Source organism: Haematobia irritans, chromosome 4, assembly GCF_050003625.1.
Source record: "Haematobia irritans isolate KBUSLIRL chromosome 4, ASM5000362v1, whole genome shotgun sequence".
NCBI classification, from domain to species: Eukaryota; Metazoa; Arthropoda; class Insecta; order Diptera; family Muscidae; genus Haematobia; species Haematobia irritans.
The window spans coordinates 60,538,470-60,557,360 of record NC_134400.1 but is presented as its reverse complement, the minus strand read 5'-3'; the positions used below and the strand labels follow the sequence as shown (position 1 = coordinate 60,557,360).

Genomic DNA, 18,891 nt, shown 5'->3' with positions numbered 1-18,891 from the left:
AACGAGTGGTATCACAATGGATTTTATACCTTTACCTAACCAACGCGGTTTTCTATGCATCCCATTTCAATCGCTGTCAGATGATCTTTTGTCGTCAAAAAAAGTTTTCTAAAGTACAAATTTAGATAGGGATTTAGTATAAAAATGTAAAAGTGTACACGCAAAAAAATAATTCTTTCCTCCCAAACATAATTTTAGACAAACGAAGTTCGTTTCACATTTGATTTTTACTTTAAGGAAGTTTATTTGGAAGAAAAGTATATACTTTTTGTGATAAATGTTTATTCTTTTCCAGGATGTAAAAACAATTTCATAAAGCCTAACTCAAAAAAAAAAAATTTCTCACTAATTGCATTTTCCCTCACATCTTTCTCACTTCCACGAGGTTTTTTAGTTCTTAGCTCCTTTTTCTGTAATACAAACAATGAAGAAGAAATTATTCGATTTTATAAATTTTACCTTTCGGCTGGACGGAGAATCGAACCGCGGACCATGCAATTTGTAAGCCAACACATTTTCCACCAGAGAATTGCAACCGGTGGCTATTTCTCGTATTGCAATCTTACCCACAAAATGTCGGTGGCAGTGAGTAAGACACCAATTACCATGCGATATTGTAACGAAGCTTTCGTTACATGTATTTATTTATGTATTATTTAGATATATTGAAGTTGTATGAATTATAATTATTTGAATTCAATAGTATGTTATTCCATTTCATATTTCTTTCTTTATTGTTACAACAAAACACAGCAGCCTACAATTTGTTTCACTCATCACTCTCAAATCTTGCTCCAGAAAGTTCTATTCAGTTCTCTTATACAACGCAAACGCTCTTATATTGAATTACCTCATCACTACAAGTGTGCTTTTCTTCATACTCTCTCGTCACAGATACACCTACTCATAGTCATACTCATACATCACAGATACCCATGATCCAGTGATAGCATATTTACCCATCGGTTGATCACCTACTCTTCAGTTGGGCTTAGGCTGTCATCGTGTGTGGACAGTCACTGCAAGTATGCGACAGCTTCGGTGGCAGCCACATAGAGGTGTGCGCGTGACACGAAATTTTCGTGACACGCGTGATTCACGCGTGAGTCACGTGATTCGTGAATGAAATTTTGACCAAATCACGTGAATGTGCGTGAATGGGACTGAACAAAAATGTGTCGTGCGTGATCGTGCGTGAACATCAAATTCTGTTCGTGAATGTGCGTGAGTAAATTTTTTTCAAAATCACGCTCACGACAAAATTCACGTTCACGAAAAAATTCACATTCACGAAAAATTCACGCTCACGACAAAATTCACGCTCACGAAGAAATTCACGTTCACGAAGAAATTCACATTCACGAAAACTTCACACTCACGATGACATTCACGTTCACGAAAAAATTCACGTTCACGAAAAATTCACGCTCACGAGAAAATTCACGCTCACGAAGAAACTCACATTCACGAAAAATTCACGCTCACGATGAAATTCACGTTCACGAAAAAATTCACATTCACGAAATAATTCACCCTCACGAGAAATGACACGTTCACGAGCCTATTTACGCTCACGACAAATATTATATTTACAAAAACGTCTTGCTCACGATAAAAATTATGTATGAACAAGTAAGTAAAGTCTAAAGTCGGGCGGAGCCGACTATATTATACCCTTCACCACTATGTAGACTCTCAACCACTTCAAATTTGCTGGGAGCTATATAAAGGTTTGCATTTCCAGATACAAATACTTTTAATGGAGACAATTTTTTGTACTTTTACAAACACTCTAGAATTACAATTTAAATCGGCTAACGCCCTGGGATGAAACACAATGTTAACATAGTAAAAAAATATGAGAAATATGAAGCGAGAGAAATTTTAATGCAATTATACAAAAGAGCATTTATGATTGATCAGGTGATACATATGTATTCGAGATATAGGGCAATTTTAGTAATATTTACAATTTTTGATACTTAGCAGTGGCGACTTTACAGGGATATTGGTTAGATCCCGCCAAGATATATAGTCAAGTATGGGTTATGATATATTATTTGGTCAAGTCGGGCGACTTGGAGCCTTATTTAAAACTCAACCGTTCTGTGGAAATTCTGGCATTACAGTGTTTAGGATATGACTAAGATATGGGGAAATCATCACAGAATTTTGTGTCAAGTGTGGGAATTTTTGCCATATTTGTATAAACCGGAAAAACGAATATATGGAGGCTTTATCTAAATCTGAACCAAATTAGATCAAACTTGACACACTTAAATATCATATTAAATATATTCTCTGAGGAAACTACACAGAAAAAAAAGTGTCTCGTAAATTTAAGAAGATTTTTACAATAATTTATTACAAGAATTTTCCAGAATTTTAGTTCATTTTTCGTATCTTCAACGAAAATTAACTACTCGAAAGGAAATTTTACAAATTCTAAGTAGCAATCGTTTAGTTCATGGCCTACAAAATACGATGGAAATTTCCTTAAAAAATTTCTTAACTGGTAGTTAAAAATTCGTTTGTCATGCTATAAAAGTACTTGTGAAATGTAAAGTATTTTCTAAATAATAAGTGCCATTTACTATAAGATTTTTTTGTATGAGAAAATATTTTTTTACGAAAAATGAACTTGAAAGTGGATAGCAATTTCTTACTGCCAATTCCTATAGTTAATAATTATTGGTAAAAAATTACCCAATGAAATATTTTTAGTTCACATGTAATTAAATTTATAGACATTTTCGTCAAAAATGGTTGATAACATTTCATGAATTTTTTGCAAATTTTAAGTGAAACGTTTCATCGTTCATAAACTGGTGTGCCTTTATGAATATTATTCTTAGAGTAAATTGTCAGCAGATGCGATGAACTAATGCATAGTACAGAGATCTTTATCGGCATAGTGGTATGTGATTAATGTAAAGATGATGTTACTTGAGTTTTGTTGTGTATACATGAGCGTGGGGTTGTTTTTATTTTTGTTCATTTAGTGGTATGTGTGTGTGTTTGTTATTCGCGGATGGTTTATTTGGCTGGATGAGGTGTTGTTTTCAATAAAGGCACATGTGTTTTTGTTGTTGTAGGAATGTTTTGGCGTTGCTTGGTTTTGTTTGGCATGCGTCAGTTGTATAGTTGGCGTTGGCGTGGGCTGTTGCATCTTTTAAGTATGTATGCAACAAGGGAATATAAAGGCATGGAATATTTTGGATTTTTGAGACATATATTGGTGTTTGTTTATTAAACCTTTTAAATGAAAGTTATTAATATTTTATCCGTAGTTTAGATAAAAGTTATTACGAATATTTAGGAAGATATGTTGAAATTGAAAGTGTATTGAAATTTTGATTATTCTATGTAAAAAATTAATATCAATTCCAGATGAATTTGGAAAATTTTTGTTATATCTCTGCGTATAGTTTATTCATAAATTGGTAAGTATTTTTTTAATATGACTTTTCTTTTAAAAAGAATATTTTTTATGTATATTATTATTTGTTAATTAATTTTTTGGAAACCAGTTTAATGTTCTTCTTTGTTGTAAAAACAATATTTAATTTCAGAGCAACTCCAGATGGAGTCGAACAAATTTACAAAATAGAGAATTGGTAAGTTTTCTTTTAAAATTGGCTTTATTTCAACTAGAATATTTACGTTTTTGTGACCTTTTTATCATCAAAATTACAGTTTTTTAATGCCTTATTTTAGTATTTCTTTAATCAAATTTTTTGGAAACCAATGTAATATTTTTAATGTAAAAACAAATATTTAATTTCAGAATAATCCTTTAAAAATTTGGACAAATTTTTAGTACTCCTTTGCCTGTAATTTAATAGTGAATTGGTAAGGATTCTTTAACTTCCTTTTAGCCCTGGACAGTCATCCTTATTTTTTATACATTAACGCCATCCTTCGTCATTTTTACTACGGCTCATTTCAAGACGCTATAATTTTCATCGTGAGCGAAAAAGTGAACCAAACTTGAGTTTATTTTCTTATTCAATTTGGTTTTAATTAGTATAAAACAAAAATTCATAAAACGGTCGAATTAGTATAACTTAAATTTACCATTTCCCAATAGACTAAAATACATTTTAAATCGAAAATGAAATTACGTGTCGTCATTTTGACGAATGATGACTGTCTAGGGTTATCAAGAATATTTGGTTTTTTATGCATATTATTATTTTTTTTTTTTTCATTAGATTTTTTGAAAACCTATTTAATAATTTTATTTAATGTAAAAAATAAATATTTAATTTCAGAGTAACCCAAATAAATTTGAACAACTTTTTATATTTCCGCTCAGCGTATAATTTAATAGAGAATTGGTAAGTTTTATATTAAAACTTTGGTTTTTTTTCAACTAGAATATATATTTTATTATATCCTTCAAATCGATAACAACACAGTTTTATGAGTTTATATAGAATATTCCATTATTTCTCTAATTGTTTCAGGTACAAATTTTATGAGATACGTTTTCCAAAGAAAAGTTGAATTCCTTACACCATTTGATAAAATGCCCCCAAATATGGTAAGTTACAAGCTAAAATGAAGAATTAAAAATTATATTTCATTACATGGTGTTCATTTTTAACAATTTTCATTATTGTTTCCATTTTTTTCCAGCAAGATATGTGAAAAAATTACCTACGATGAATAAAAAAAGGATAAGTCAAAATGTCCAAACAGCGGGTTCAAATTAACTACTCTCTGTTCTACGTGGTCATAATTTTTATTCACAAAAAACATTGTATTAAGAACTTTCATCATAAATTTTTATAATAAAGTACTTTTGCTTAAAGAAAGTTTAATTTTAATGTATGAAAATTTTCATAATTTTAAAACGGTTTTTTGTTCCTTTAATTATTTAATTTCTCTGTACTGTGGAATGATTGATTTAAAAATAGTTTAGTCGTCGACATTTTAAAGAGACTGTTAACCAATTTTTATTATCGGGTTTCCCACAAAATAAGCAAGTAAACCAAAATAATACTGACTTTTTAACTTGGTAGGGGTATATAAATCTTATGGTGTTGTAAAATTGAACTAAAATACAATGACATAGATGAACTAAAATTTAAGAGAAATATAAACTAGACAAGTTGAAAAAAATCTTAAGGGCTAAATCATGGTCAATATTACTACAGTTTAGTTCATTTTGCAATGGAAAAGGGTTCACTGTTTTTTCAGTGTATCCAGTCAATTAGAGGAAAATCTCATTGAAAATAGGTCTAAAATATGAAACAGTCTACCATATTTCCCCAACTCTGGTGTACATATAATGGGAGCTATATATAATCTGAACCGATTTCGACTAAATTTGACATGCATAGTTAGAATAATAATTCTGTTATCTCTGCAAAATTTCACGTAAATGGGTGTTTAACTTTGGCCCCCGTAGTCATTTGAGTATAAATCGGGCGAAAGATATATATGGGAGCTATATCTAAATTTGAACCGATTTCAACCAAATTTGGTACACTTATCGATACTATTAAACGTACTCCCTGTGCAAAATTTGAACTAAATCACGGAAAACTCTGGCTTTTGAGGGCATATAAGTGCAAATCGGACGAAAGATATATATGGGAGCTATATCAAAATCTGAACCGATTTCAATCAAATTTACCAAGCATTGGTAGAATGTCAATTCTACTCTTTATGCAAAATTTCACGAAAATCGGTAGTAACCTTTGGCCTCTTTGTTCATATGAGTCTAAATCGGACGAAAGATATATATGGGAGCTATATCTAAATCTGAACCGATTTAGCTGATATTTTGCAAGTTTTTCGAGACTCATAAAATATTCGGATGTACTGAATTTGAAGAACATCGGTTGATAAATACGCCAATTATGACCAGATCGGGGAAAAATATATATGGCAGCTATATCTAAATCTGAACCGATTTTTTCCAAAATCAATAGCGATTGTCTTTGTCCCAAAAAACGACCCTATGCCAAATTTGAGGACGATCGGACTTAAACTGCGACCTGTACTTTGCGCACATAAATACATGAACAGACAGACGGACGGACAGACAGACAGACAGGACATCGCTAAATCGTGAACCTTCGTGAGTTGCATTTTACATCGTGAGCGTGCGTGAATAGTTTTTTTATGAATCGTGAGTGTGTGGATGTACGTTTCATTGTTCGTGAACGTGCGTGAGTAGTTTTTTTTTTTTCGAATCGTGAGTGTGCGTGAATAAGTTTGTTGTTCGTGAACGTGCGTGAATTGATATATCCCGTCGTGAGCGTGCGGTAGTCACTATTCTGCAATCGTGAGTGTTTATCTTTGCAGGATTTTGGTTCGTGAACGTGAGTGAGCGTGAATCAATAAAAACCTTCGTGCGTGAATGTTACGAATTCATTCGTGAGCGTGCGTGAGTGTGAGCAATCCAAAAACGGGCGTGCGTGATCGTGCGTGAATGTTACGAATTCATTCGTGAGTGTGAGCAATTCAAAAACGGGCGTGCGTGATCGTGCGTGAATGTTACGAATTCATTCGTGAGCGTGCGTGAGTGTGAGCAATTCTAAAACAGGCGTGCGTGATCGTGCGTGAATGACATTTTGAATTTGTGAGCGTGCGTGAGTGTGCGTGAAAAATCCCTCACGCGCACACCTCTACAGCCACACTAGCATAGCCTAGCACGACTCAAGTAGTGGTGTACAGGGCGCTACTGGTTTTTACAGCCATAGTACCCAGACACTGCTTGGCATAGGGATGCTACTGGTTCCAACGGCCATAGATCCCAGGCACCATAGTTGTAGTGTACGGGGAAAACTACTGGTATTTTACAGCCATAGTACCCAGACACTGGTTGGCATAGGGATGCTACTGGTTCCAACGGCCATAGATCCCAGGCACCATAGTTGTATTGTACGGGGAAACTACTGGTATTATACAGCCATAGATCCCAGACATTTGATGAACTAATACACTAACTATTAAAATTCTATCCACATAAAAATATTTTTATCCCTTGACAGATCAATTCGATTCTGGTTTTCAAGTTTTCTGGTTGTCTCACGGTCGTTGTGTTCTGTTTCCTACGATTTGCTGAGTTATTGAAATTTCTTTTATTGTAAACAAATTATTGAATAAAATATAAATTTATTTGAATTCACTAAGAAATTTCTGCTTGTCTTTTGAATCCTGGAACGGCTGAGTTTTATCCTGGCGAAGTAATTATAAATGGCGCCCGAGCAGATTTAAAGAGGACGAATAAACACGAAAGAAAAAAATATTTTTTGTTATCAATTCTACCTGCTGATTTTAAAAATTTTAATAAAATGAGTCGCTCGTTTACAAATCACATTAAAAAAGAGGATTTATGCGAAGCCTTAAAGGAGTTGAAACTGGAAGTTGATGGTACAGTTGATGAATTGAGAACTCGTCTAAGGAAATATTTGGACAGAGATGATTTACCTCCGGATCATGTGCTTTTTATCGATTGCTTGAGAACAAAATACGACAACGGAAGTAAAGAGTTGAAAGTTCCGACACCACGTGCATCTCGTGCTTCATCGCCTATTCTGGACCCCGACATAAACATGGGTAATGCCGATACGTGCGATAAAGTTAGGAAATGGGGCGCAAAATATGACGGAGGAAAAGATCCTTTGGGCTTCTTAGAACGTATTCAAGAATTGGCCGATTGTTACTCTATTTCACGAAATAGATTATTGAGTTATATGCCTGAGCTTTTAAAGGGCGATGCTTTGCTGTGGTACAGGAATAATAGACAAAATTGGGTTTGTTACAAGGATTTCGTAGAGGATTTCAAGTTGTTCTATTTACCAGTAAGGTATTATCTATTTACCAGTAAGGTAAGGAAACCCTCGACGATCAAATAAGGAACCGCACACAACGTGCATCAGAGTGTTTTGTCGATTATGTAACATCATTACAATTTCTAATGCGCTTGGCAGACATCTCTACTGAAGATCAACTGGAAAGAATATTTCGTAATTGTCGACCAGAATATAAACTGTACATTAGGAGGCGTTCATTCACAAAACTACGAGAGCTAATTATGTTGGCCCAAGAATACGGAGGAAAAATCTTTTACTAATACTATGCATTATATCCAGATAATGGCAGCACCTACACGAGAGGATTATATTTGTTTCCGATGCGGCGAAAAGGGTCATTACCGTTCCAAGTGTAAGAATCCACAAAAGATTTTCTGTTGGGTTTGTGGTAACACTGGTGTGAAAACAGTAGACTGTTGCAAGACCGCTACGGGAAACTTGCAAAGAGATCCTACGGTAAGGGAAGAGAGGGGGGATCTCTAAAAAAGAAAACCTTCCCAATTATTTTATACCATGATGACGACCATAGATTACGAACAAGGCTAACGATTAAAAACAATACTTTTCCGGCTATTATTGATACAGGAGCTACACACTCCTGTATACATTTAGATGTAGTACAGGACCTTCAACTACCTATGACAGTACCTGAATTCCATACGTTATTTTTGGCAGACAAATCAAAAGTTGTTGTTGAAGGGTCTGTCAACGTTTGGTTCGTCCTTGATGGGGTCGTATATAGACACAACTTCCTGGTTTTGAAATCGTCGTTAGATCCTATAATAATTGGCATGAATTTCATCAAAGAAAGTGGTAGCGAAATACGCATAATACCAAAGTATCCAACGAATGATCCAAGTACATCAATCAATGTTTACTCAGCTCAAATTAGTTCATTACAGGTTCTTCCATTGGCCAACATCGAAGACGACTCAATGACGAGCAGAAAGATACAGGAGTTTTTAGGAAAAGAACTTCCAAGATTTGATGAAATTAAAAGCCCTTCAAATGTATCTGAACACGTAATTGTAATGAAACACTCAAGGCCTCTACGGCAACGTTATTATCCCCGGAACCCAGCCATGCAAGAAGTTATTAACAAGCAGATTGACGAATTATTGGAAGAAGGTAGGATCGAACCCTCTAGAAGTCCATACAGCTCCCCAATCGTGCTGGCACGCAAAAAAAAACAATGAGTGGCGTTTGTGTGTAGATTTCAGGCAGATAAATGAAAATTCCATACGCGATGCATATCCAATACCACACATAAATGCGATATTGGAAAAACTAAGAAACAGTAAATTTTTCAGTACTATTGATCTCCGAAACGGGTACTGGCAAGTACCCATGCAAAACGAGAGTAAACAATATACAGCCTTTACTGTCCCTGGACGTGGTCTCTTCCAGTGGTGTGTGATGCCGTTTGGGCTCCATTCGGCGCCGGCAACATTCCAGAGAACCTTAGATGCAGTAATTGGTCCGGATTTAGATCATTGTGCATTTGCGTACTTAGATGACATTGTTGTACTTGGGAAATCTATTGATGATCATCTGAATAACTTAAAAATTGTTTTCGACAGACTAATAGAAGCGAGACTAAAAATTAATATGGAAAAGTGTGCGTTTGCTAAGAAGAAAATTAAATATCTCGGTCACTTAGTTAGTGAAGAAGGGATACATACTGATCCAGAAAAAGTAAATGCTGTGGTTGCTATTCCGCCGCCAACTACACTCAGAGAGCTGAGATCGTTTTTAAATACAGCGTCCTGGTACCGACGGTTTGTACCTAACTTTTCGACGTTGACAAGTCCATTAAATAAGCTGTTGCAAAAAAATCAGAAGTGGTATTGGGGTCCAGAGCAAGTGAAATCCTTCGAGGAGGTGAAACAGAAATTAATTGAAGCACCAGCTTTATCATACCCCGATTTCAGCAGACAATTTATATTGCAAACAGACGCCAGTGACGTTGGTTTGGGAGTCGTATTGACGCAGGAATTTTAAGATGGTGAGAAAATTATATCGTATGCAAGTCGCACCCTCTCATTATCTGAGAAGAATTACACCGTAACAGAAAAATAATGCCTCGCCATAGTTTGGGGCATTCAAAAGATGAGGCACTACATCGAACGTTATCATTTTGTAATAGTTACGGATCATCAGTCCCTCAAGTGGCTTAATTCTATTCAGTCGCCATCAGGGAGAATAGCCCGATGGGCTCTGGAATTAATGCAGTACGACTACGAGATACTGTATAGAAAAGGTAAATACAACGTCATAGCCGATTGTCTTTCCAGGTCCCCCTTGACAACGGATGAAAATTATAGTCCGATTTTGCAAGCAGTTTCCACAATAGATTTTACAGACGACCCGTGGTATTCAAATAAGTTGACGGCTGTTCGGAAAAATCCCCAAGATCTGCCAGATTACCAAATTGACGAAAATGGAAATCTTCGGCGACATATTTATGACTCAACTGCTTTTAACGAAGAAGATCCAGTTCCTTGGAAGCTTGTAGTTCCGAAATCTGACCGACAGCGAGTACTTCAAGAATGTCACGACGACATTACATCAGGTCATTTGGGTATTAATAAAACAATTTCACGGGTCACAAAGCTTTATTACTGGCCAGGCGTATTCAGAGATATAGCTGCTTATGTGAGAAGCTGCGAAATTTGTCAACGATTCAAACCATTACAACAGGCCCCAGCAGGAAAAATGCATTCATCGATTGCGCCCCAACCTTGGCATACTGTGTGTGCAGACTTTGTAGGCCCTTTACCAAGGTCACTACACGGCAATACAACATTAATTGTTTTCCACGACAAGTTTAGTAAATGGTCCGAATTCATTCCGGCTCGAAAAGCAACAACTAAAGCCTTTATCAAAGCTTTTAGAGAAAAGATTTTGTCGTCCTTTGGTGTGCCATACGCTTTACTCACAGACAATGGCGCACAATTTACAAGTCGGGAGTGCCAAAAATATTTCAAAACACTAGGAGTGAAACAAATATTTACTGCCCCGTACTCACCCCATGAAAATCCGACTGAGAGGACTAACCGTACCATAAAAACCATGATTCCCAATACACGAATAAAAACCAAAGAAAATGGGACGGATTCTTGCCAGAAATGTCGCTGGCTATTAATTCAAGCAAGCAAACCTCAACTAAGTTTAGCCCAGCATTTTTGACACAGGGTCGAGAGCTACGGCTCCCAAATACTTTATTCGACGAGAGAGTACAATTAGAAAACTATTCTAGTATTTTGGAACCTGATGAAAAATCGCAACAACTTCAAGAAATTTTCGATTTGGTAAGAAGAAACATGCATGCTGCTAATGTTACACAAGCAAACCACTACAATCTCAGACGACGTCAATGGTCACCAAGAAAAGGTGATTTGGTGTTGGCGAGAAAAAGAGTACAATCTAAAGCGGTTGACCACTTTGCCGCTAAGTTGGCTCCAAAGTTTGAGGGACCCTATACAGTCAACAAGTTTATCTCGCCTGTAATTGTTCAGCTGGTAGATGTTATAACTAAGAAACCCAAAGGGACTGCACACCTAAAGGATTTGAAACCATATCATAACTAATTCTGCATGATATATGCTATTTTGTATGAGCATGGCAGACACAAAATTTATTCAAAGCTGCGAAAAATTTAAGCGTTCCATGGAACAAGAAGATGCCAAAAGGAAAAGAATTAGGCGGATAGAACCACAACCTCTCATCAAAATAACATCGGTTGAGTCAAATTTACCGAGATTGAATATACAAGACATAATAGATAACGAATCCAGGCATGCGGATAAGCTAGAAAAGCTGGTAAAAGAGCTGGGCCTTGATACCAATGAAGAAGAGAATTTTGAAAACTCGCTCATCCAGGAGGTACTGCCACAAATCGAACCAATCAAAACCGGAAAACGAACACGTTTTGTAAAACACACATCTTTTGGCACGGTTGAAATTTATATTCGACGATCCCTTGATGTCTGGATAGTTAAAGAAAAGGAAAAGTGGATTTTCCCAAAGCCAAGAAATGACAATGCAGTGGATGCCGAAGTTCCTTAAAAAAAAACCAAACAAGGGGGAGATGTAACGAAGCTTTCGTTACATGTATTTATTTATGTATTATTTAGATATATTGAAGTTGTATGAATTATAATTATTTGAATTCAATAGTATGTTATTCCATTTCATATTTCTTTCTTCATTGTTACAACAAAACACAACAGCCTACAATTTGTTACACTCATCACTCTCAAATCTTGCTCCAGAAAGTTCTATTCAATTCTCTTATACAACGCAAACGCTCTTATACTGAATTACCTCATCACTACAAGTGTGATTTTCTTCATACTCTCTCGTCACAGATACACCTACTCATAGTCATACTCATACATCACAGATACCCATGATCCAGTGATAGTATATTTACCCATCGGTTGATCACCTACTCTTCAGTTGGGCTTAGGCTGTCATCGTGTGTGGACAGTCACTGCAAGTATGCGACAGCTTCGGTGGCATCCACACTAGCATAGCCTAGCACGACTCAAGTAGTGGTGTACAGGGCGCTACTGGTTTTTACAGCCATAGTACCCAGACACTGGTTGGCATAGGGATGCTACTGGTTCCAACGGCCATAGATCCCAGGCACCATAGTTGTAGTGTACGGGGAAAACTACTGGTATTTTACAGCCATAGTACCCAGACACTGGTTGGCATAGGGATGCTACTGGTTCCAACGGCCATAGATCCCAGGCACCATAGTTGTATTGTACGGGGAAACTACTGGTATTATACAGCCATAGATCCCAGACATTTGATGAACTAATACACTAACTATTAAAATTCTATCCACATAAAAATATTTTTATCCCTTGACAGATCAATTCGATTCTGGTTTTCAAGTTTTCTGGTTGTCTCACGGTCGATGTGTTCTGTTTCCTACGATTTGCTGAGTTATTGAAATTTCTTTTATTGTAAACAAATTATTGAATAAAATATAAATTTATTTGAATTCACTAAGAAATTTCTGCTTGTCTTTTGAATCCTGGAACGGCTGAGTTTTATCCTGGCGAAGTAATTATAATATTTTACATTGATACAAGTGCGAGAATAAAAACACCATTAGTATATAACAATGTTCGTATGCAGTGTCTTGCAATCTTAAACCATAGCCATGGGTGTCAAACTATGTTTGACAGCTCCAAAGATTAAGAATAAACGAGAAAACTAAGAGCACGCTTACAATCTCCTTCGTTTTCCTTTTTGTAGTTTAAACTTTAGGAAGATAGGAAATTGAACGTTTATGATGCAACAAAATTAGAACGTTTATGATGCAACAGAGGATTTATAAATAAACTAATATATTAAAAGTTCACATTTGAACAAAAAATTGTGACCAAAATCGCGAAAATACGAAATTTAATTTTGAGCAGCACTGCTCTTTACGAACAACACAAAAGCAAATGCGCGAAAATTAATGTTTGGGACTGACTCTTTACGAAAAAATCAAAACGAAATGTCAGAAAATTAATTTTTGGAACTGACACACGTTTTTTAAAGAGAATAGGGGATCATCTATGTATTATAAGGTCTATGTCTTAAACCAATCGACATAGTAACAACGCTCGGTAAACAAAAAACGAGTGTGGCACTTAAGGTGGAATTACATACCATGCGGTCATGCGTACGTACGTTATATGCTATTGTCAAAAAAAGTTAAAATTTTGGAACTACAATTATTTGAGTTACACGACAAAAGTAACGTATGCATATGAAGCATAAAGTTGACGAACTTTTAACTTTTCAATGCGTCGGGTGCGTTGACAACATGTAAACAAATCAAGAAACGAAGAACAATCTAAAATATGGACGAGAAATTATTGATTGAAGTTAAAATTTATAAAGTCCTATACTGTAAAAAGTGCGTGGAATACAAAAACATAACAAAAGCGCAGAGGCAAGGAATGTAATCAGCAAATTCATTGGTGCTCCGACGCAGGCTGTGTAACTCAATTGAAGAATCGTATGCGTCAACGCATTCGAATGCAACGTACGCATGCATGACCGCATGGTACACAGAGAATACAGATTGGTTGTGACAATCGAATTTATTGCCAACCTCCTTTTGGCAGTTGTAGCAACTACCAGTTGGCAGTTGTGACACCCAACAAATTCGGTCGACTCAATCGAATGATGGGAAACCCAACTAATACTATATATGGAGTTGGTTGTGTCAGACGATGAAATTGGTCGTTGCTCCCTTCTTCATTTAGTTGTATCTCCCAACTTTAAAGCACCATGACCGAATTGAATAACAAAAACCCACAAAATACTGAATTTTATTTATATTTTTTAGATGATAGGAAGATACATATACTTAAATACAATATATTAATACATTATAAAAAATGTTCACCCTTAAAAGTATACCCTCCAACATGAATAGGTTGGGGAATCAACAGATACTGGAGCTAAATCTTTGGTACTCTTCGCATATTAGTATTTATAGATGGTGTCCGAACTGTCTATAGCATGTCTAAAACACACAATAAATTAAGTAAAGAAATTAGTGTGGAGTTTTATAAACGACATACGAACCTATCCCCGATGGTCACTTTCCTGGGGTTTCATATATAGAGATGGATTTTTGAAGAGCCGCCAATGAAATTATTCCATATTGAGGATGCGCACCGTAGCAGTAAGTACCCTGAAGCTATTTGTTTTTGCCAATATTGCTGTGTATTATTTTCGTTTCACAGTCAATATAGTGTATTAAGGCCAGTTTCGCACGGCGCGAGTTGTTCACGACAATATTTTATAGGCTGTCCACGGATGAGAAACTTCGAAACGAATAAGAAATATTCCGTTTTCAGTTCTAGTTATTTGATATTAAAAAACACACTATACTTCAACGTTGATGGTAATAATTTTATTGACATTTCAAAAATATATTCAAAGGAATTCGGCTGTGAGTACCAAACTACTACTAAATGACAGTTACAAAGGTTTTATAAGGTTGGTTGTGCCTATCGAATTCGATCAAAATTTTTCAAAAGAGAGGCATTTAGTTTGGACAACTAATTGTCTTGTATTACAAACAACAAATGGTAGAAGGAACGAAATAACGATTGTAAATAAAGTAAAATGAATGACACAACTGTGATTTGATTGTAAATGTAGAATTTTCGTTACAATAATCGATTTTCAACCTATCTGTTTTCTGTGTGTATGTAATTCCACCTTTAAGTGTGATTGCCAGCAGTTGGCATTAGCTCAAGAGAATTGAGAGAGTACCAAATAAGAGAATACCAAACTGCTGAGATATGGGTAACCAATTTGTGTGATTGCTTTGCTACGGTGTTTTCGAAAGACCAACACTCATACTAACAAACACCGACAGTCGTCGGTTGCATTGGATATTGGTGGTTGAATTTTTTTTTACCAATTGGTTAAGATTGTAAATATTGGTGTTTACTAAATACACTGGCCAGTTGCGGTAGATCGCAGCCGTTCTCTGCTTTCCACTGAGCTATGTACCTGTTATTGTCATCAATCGACAATTATCCATATAAGTTATATTTATATAGCATAGCTTGCGGAGCCCACGAGGGTCCTGGGTTCGATCCCTGTTTCGACCGAACACCAAAAAGTTTTTTTTACATTTATTCCAGATATGTTCGGAAGAGTGCGAAAAGGTGTTCAACATTCCATACTACTATATTAAATTTTTGCTATGAAACTGTAAAATGTGTCTTATTAAAGAATGTATGTATGTATTTTTGATTTCTTTCATTAAAATTAATAATTACCGTATGTAAAAATATAAAAAATAAATATCATTCTAAACGGTGGATCACTTTGCACATGGGTCGATGAATAACGCAGCAAACTAACTTACACTTACCACGTTGTGTTCAGAAGCTTTTCTAATTGTTCCCGAATTTTCTGTTTGTATTTTTTATCGCAACACCTTAATAGGTCCCGTAGTTTGCTTAAACGATAGTCGCAAGCTTTGTGTCATTGCTGCGTTTAAACATATCTATAAACTGTGAACAATTTTTATTATAATTTCATTTATAATATCTGCAATTTTGCACATCGGTTTGTTGTGTTTTTGTTATTGTTTTGCAAGGCCTTCTCAGCTATAAATAACAATACCACCATACTAAAAGAGAGTGCTTGAAAACAATTGTTGCTATTTTGTACTCTTATTTTTCGTCGCATTATCCTGAGCTGCACCAGATGTTCTCTCTGTTTCAATTTACCTACCACGATAGCTTGATGAATTATTCTTTCACCACAAACATCTGTTAGCTGTCATCTGATTATTTTTAAGGTGATGCGTGGACTACATATGGTTGAGGGTTGTAAGACTATGCTAAATAAAATATTATTGTTTTATGTTGTGCTTTGATTTTAGGGTTTCGTCCTAGGACGCTCACGATTTCATGAACGGCTATAGTTTATCTTTGGCCACGTAAAGTCTTAAAATATTACAATAGTAGACATTCTTATGGAAACTTGCTCTGAGGTGCAAAGTGTTAGGGCGATTGTTAACGCGTATGGAGCAGACAATCCAGGTTCGAGTTACGTTTTCAGATCATAAACGCTGGTTGTTGTTTTGACAACATATGGTGCCATTTTATCGTTGTCAGATTGAAACCGTCTGTTCTCCGTTTGACACCAAATGTGTGTTGATTCGCTTTCATGAACGGATCGTTTTGAAACGTAAACGCCGTTCATGTTTCTTTTATGTGTGTACTTGTGCAAAGTTTCGCCAATATTATGTTTCTTTCGGAAATAATTTCACCGAGTTGTGTTTCTTTATTTGTTAGGGTAAGCTCTGAAAGGGCTGAACCGATTTCCTTGACAATTTTACGAAAAGTAGATGTTTATTATGTGGTCAGTTTTCCGAATTGCTTCAAATTTTCGGGGAAGGGTGGGAGTGCTCCATCTAAGGAACATACTAGCCTTCATCAGGGCCTTAGTTTGGATGTTTTAAGGAAGACTTTAAGTAAGACAGATAAATTGAAGTTTTTGAACAAGTTTAAACGAGACCACTTCAGGAAGAAGAATTTGAGTGATTACACGCAGAGAAGAAACATGATTGTCACAATCATATTCGAAGAGCAAAATAATATGATAGCAGCTATTTTTGCGGAGACCATGTAACATTTGAACTTGCAACCATGTTGGCTCAGTGAACATGGTTCTAAGAAAAATACAATTGTCCTCATCGAAAATGTTATTATATTGATAAAAAGAATTTTGTTTCCATTAAAAGACAATGGTCACGATCTAAAATGTTATGTTATTCGTCAAAAATGTTTTTCTTCTAGTTAAAAGAACATGGTCACAACCTAAAATGTTTTGATTTTTATGAAAAAACTTTTTTCGTCGTCGAAAAAAGGGCGCCACTTGAGAAAAGAAAACACAAAATCAACTTTATTTATTTGTTTTTATTTATTTATAAACTAATTCATTGTTTATTTGTATTTATAATATTTATAATGCAAGCAAACATCACATATTTTTACACAATCTAGTTTGGTTCAATTTCAACAATAAGTAATCATTCCATATTTACTTCGTGCCCATCAAATGTACAAACGCAGACATCATGTAACTGCAAATAAAAATAAATTATACCATATATCAAAATGCAGGACAAAAACCAGGTACATTTTTTTCAACTACACTTTCCTTTTTTGTATTCACATAAAACCACGTGCCATTTCTGAATAAATAAATTAACACAAAACACAATAATTCCGTATTCTCCGTCCATTCCAAGAAACAATCAACAAACGACTGATACGCAAAATGAAAATCGTGTATACCTGCTCAATGTTTTTATAAAATTCTTGTCGCTGCAAAAAAATTAAATGGTCACGAAAACAATGTACATGGTCTTTATGGCCATGTAATGGTTGAAGACATGTCTATACGTAAACTATAAAAATAATTTTTTCTCTGCAAAAAAAGTAAAAAAAAAATTGAATGGTCAGGTACATGATTTTCCTGACCATATAATGGTCTCAAATTCTATCATTTAAATAATAGAACATGTTTGCGGTATTTGAGAACCATTTAAATGCTTATTGCCAACATATCTGCATCTTCGATAAAAGTCGATGTTCGGAAGGGGGCCTACCCATTGCCCGACTTTTTTAAAATTTCCAATTTATTTGAAATGATCTAAGAATGGTTTCTAATTTTTTTAATATTTTTATGGGGAGTTTTTTAAGCCCCATAGCCTTCTCAGATTTACTCGAAATTTTCAGAGAACATAATGAGAGAATATACAGTTAATATTGACCGACTTTGAATTTAAGTTTTCCCGAATTTTAAAAGATTTCCTTCCGTATTCCCATGAAATTCGCAGGGAAGATAACGTAAATTATGTTTTTAATAAATTGGTTGTGTGCGTGAATGCCCAAATTCTTCTATTAAAGATATATATCCGAAACAGGAAACGTGAAGGAATGCTTTGCGGTTAAAATATTCTACTTTATATTTCGTTACCTTGGTGTTCTAAACGATCGTTTAAATATGGTGTTTATGACCATTTGTTTCAGTTCATCACAATCGACTAATTTGAAGCTTCTTAACAATATACGTCACGGTCAATTAAATTAATTATGATTAAATTATTAATTCAACTTTGACTTATACGTCAACAATTTTTTTTATTAATTTAAGTCGCAGTAAAAGCGATATTTTTTAGAAGCACTTCAGCTTCGAATAAATCAGGAAGACGCAGCGAAGATGGCCGGTTCGGCTACTATGTACATATACACAATGAATATGAGTGTGTAAAGTTGTCCGATTTACACGAAGCTCACAAAATTCGAAAGTCGCAGAGGCAACTTTTCCAAATTAAAAAATTGCCTTTTCCAAAATTTGGCAAAGTCGAAAAGTTGACTTCTTTGTTCTGCTTGCTAGAAGCTATGACTTAATTAAGTTTTTAAACAGACGAAAAAAATCTTCATTTTGTGACAAGCATGTGCTTCATAAAAAGGAGGTGAGTAAAGTAGATGTGGATGGGTAAGCA

General features: G+C 35.1%; 1 protein-coding gene across 1 annotated transcript in view; it reads left to right on the top strand.

Annotated features, from left to right (window-relative positions):
• olf413 (DBH like monooxygenase olf413) overlaps window positions 1-18,891 on the top strand; it is a 341,496-nt gene that overhangs the window by 101,717 nt on the left and 220,888 nt on the right. The window lies entirely within an intron of this gene.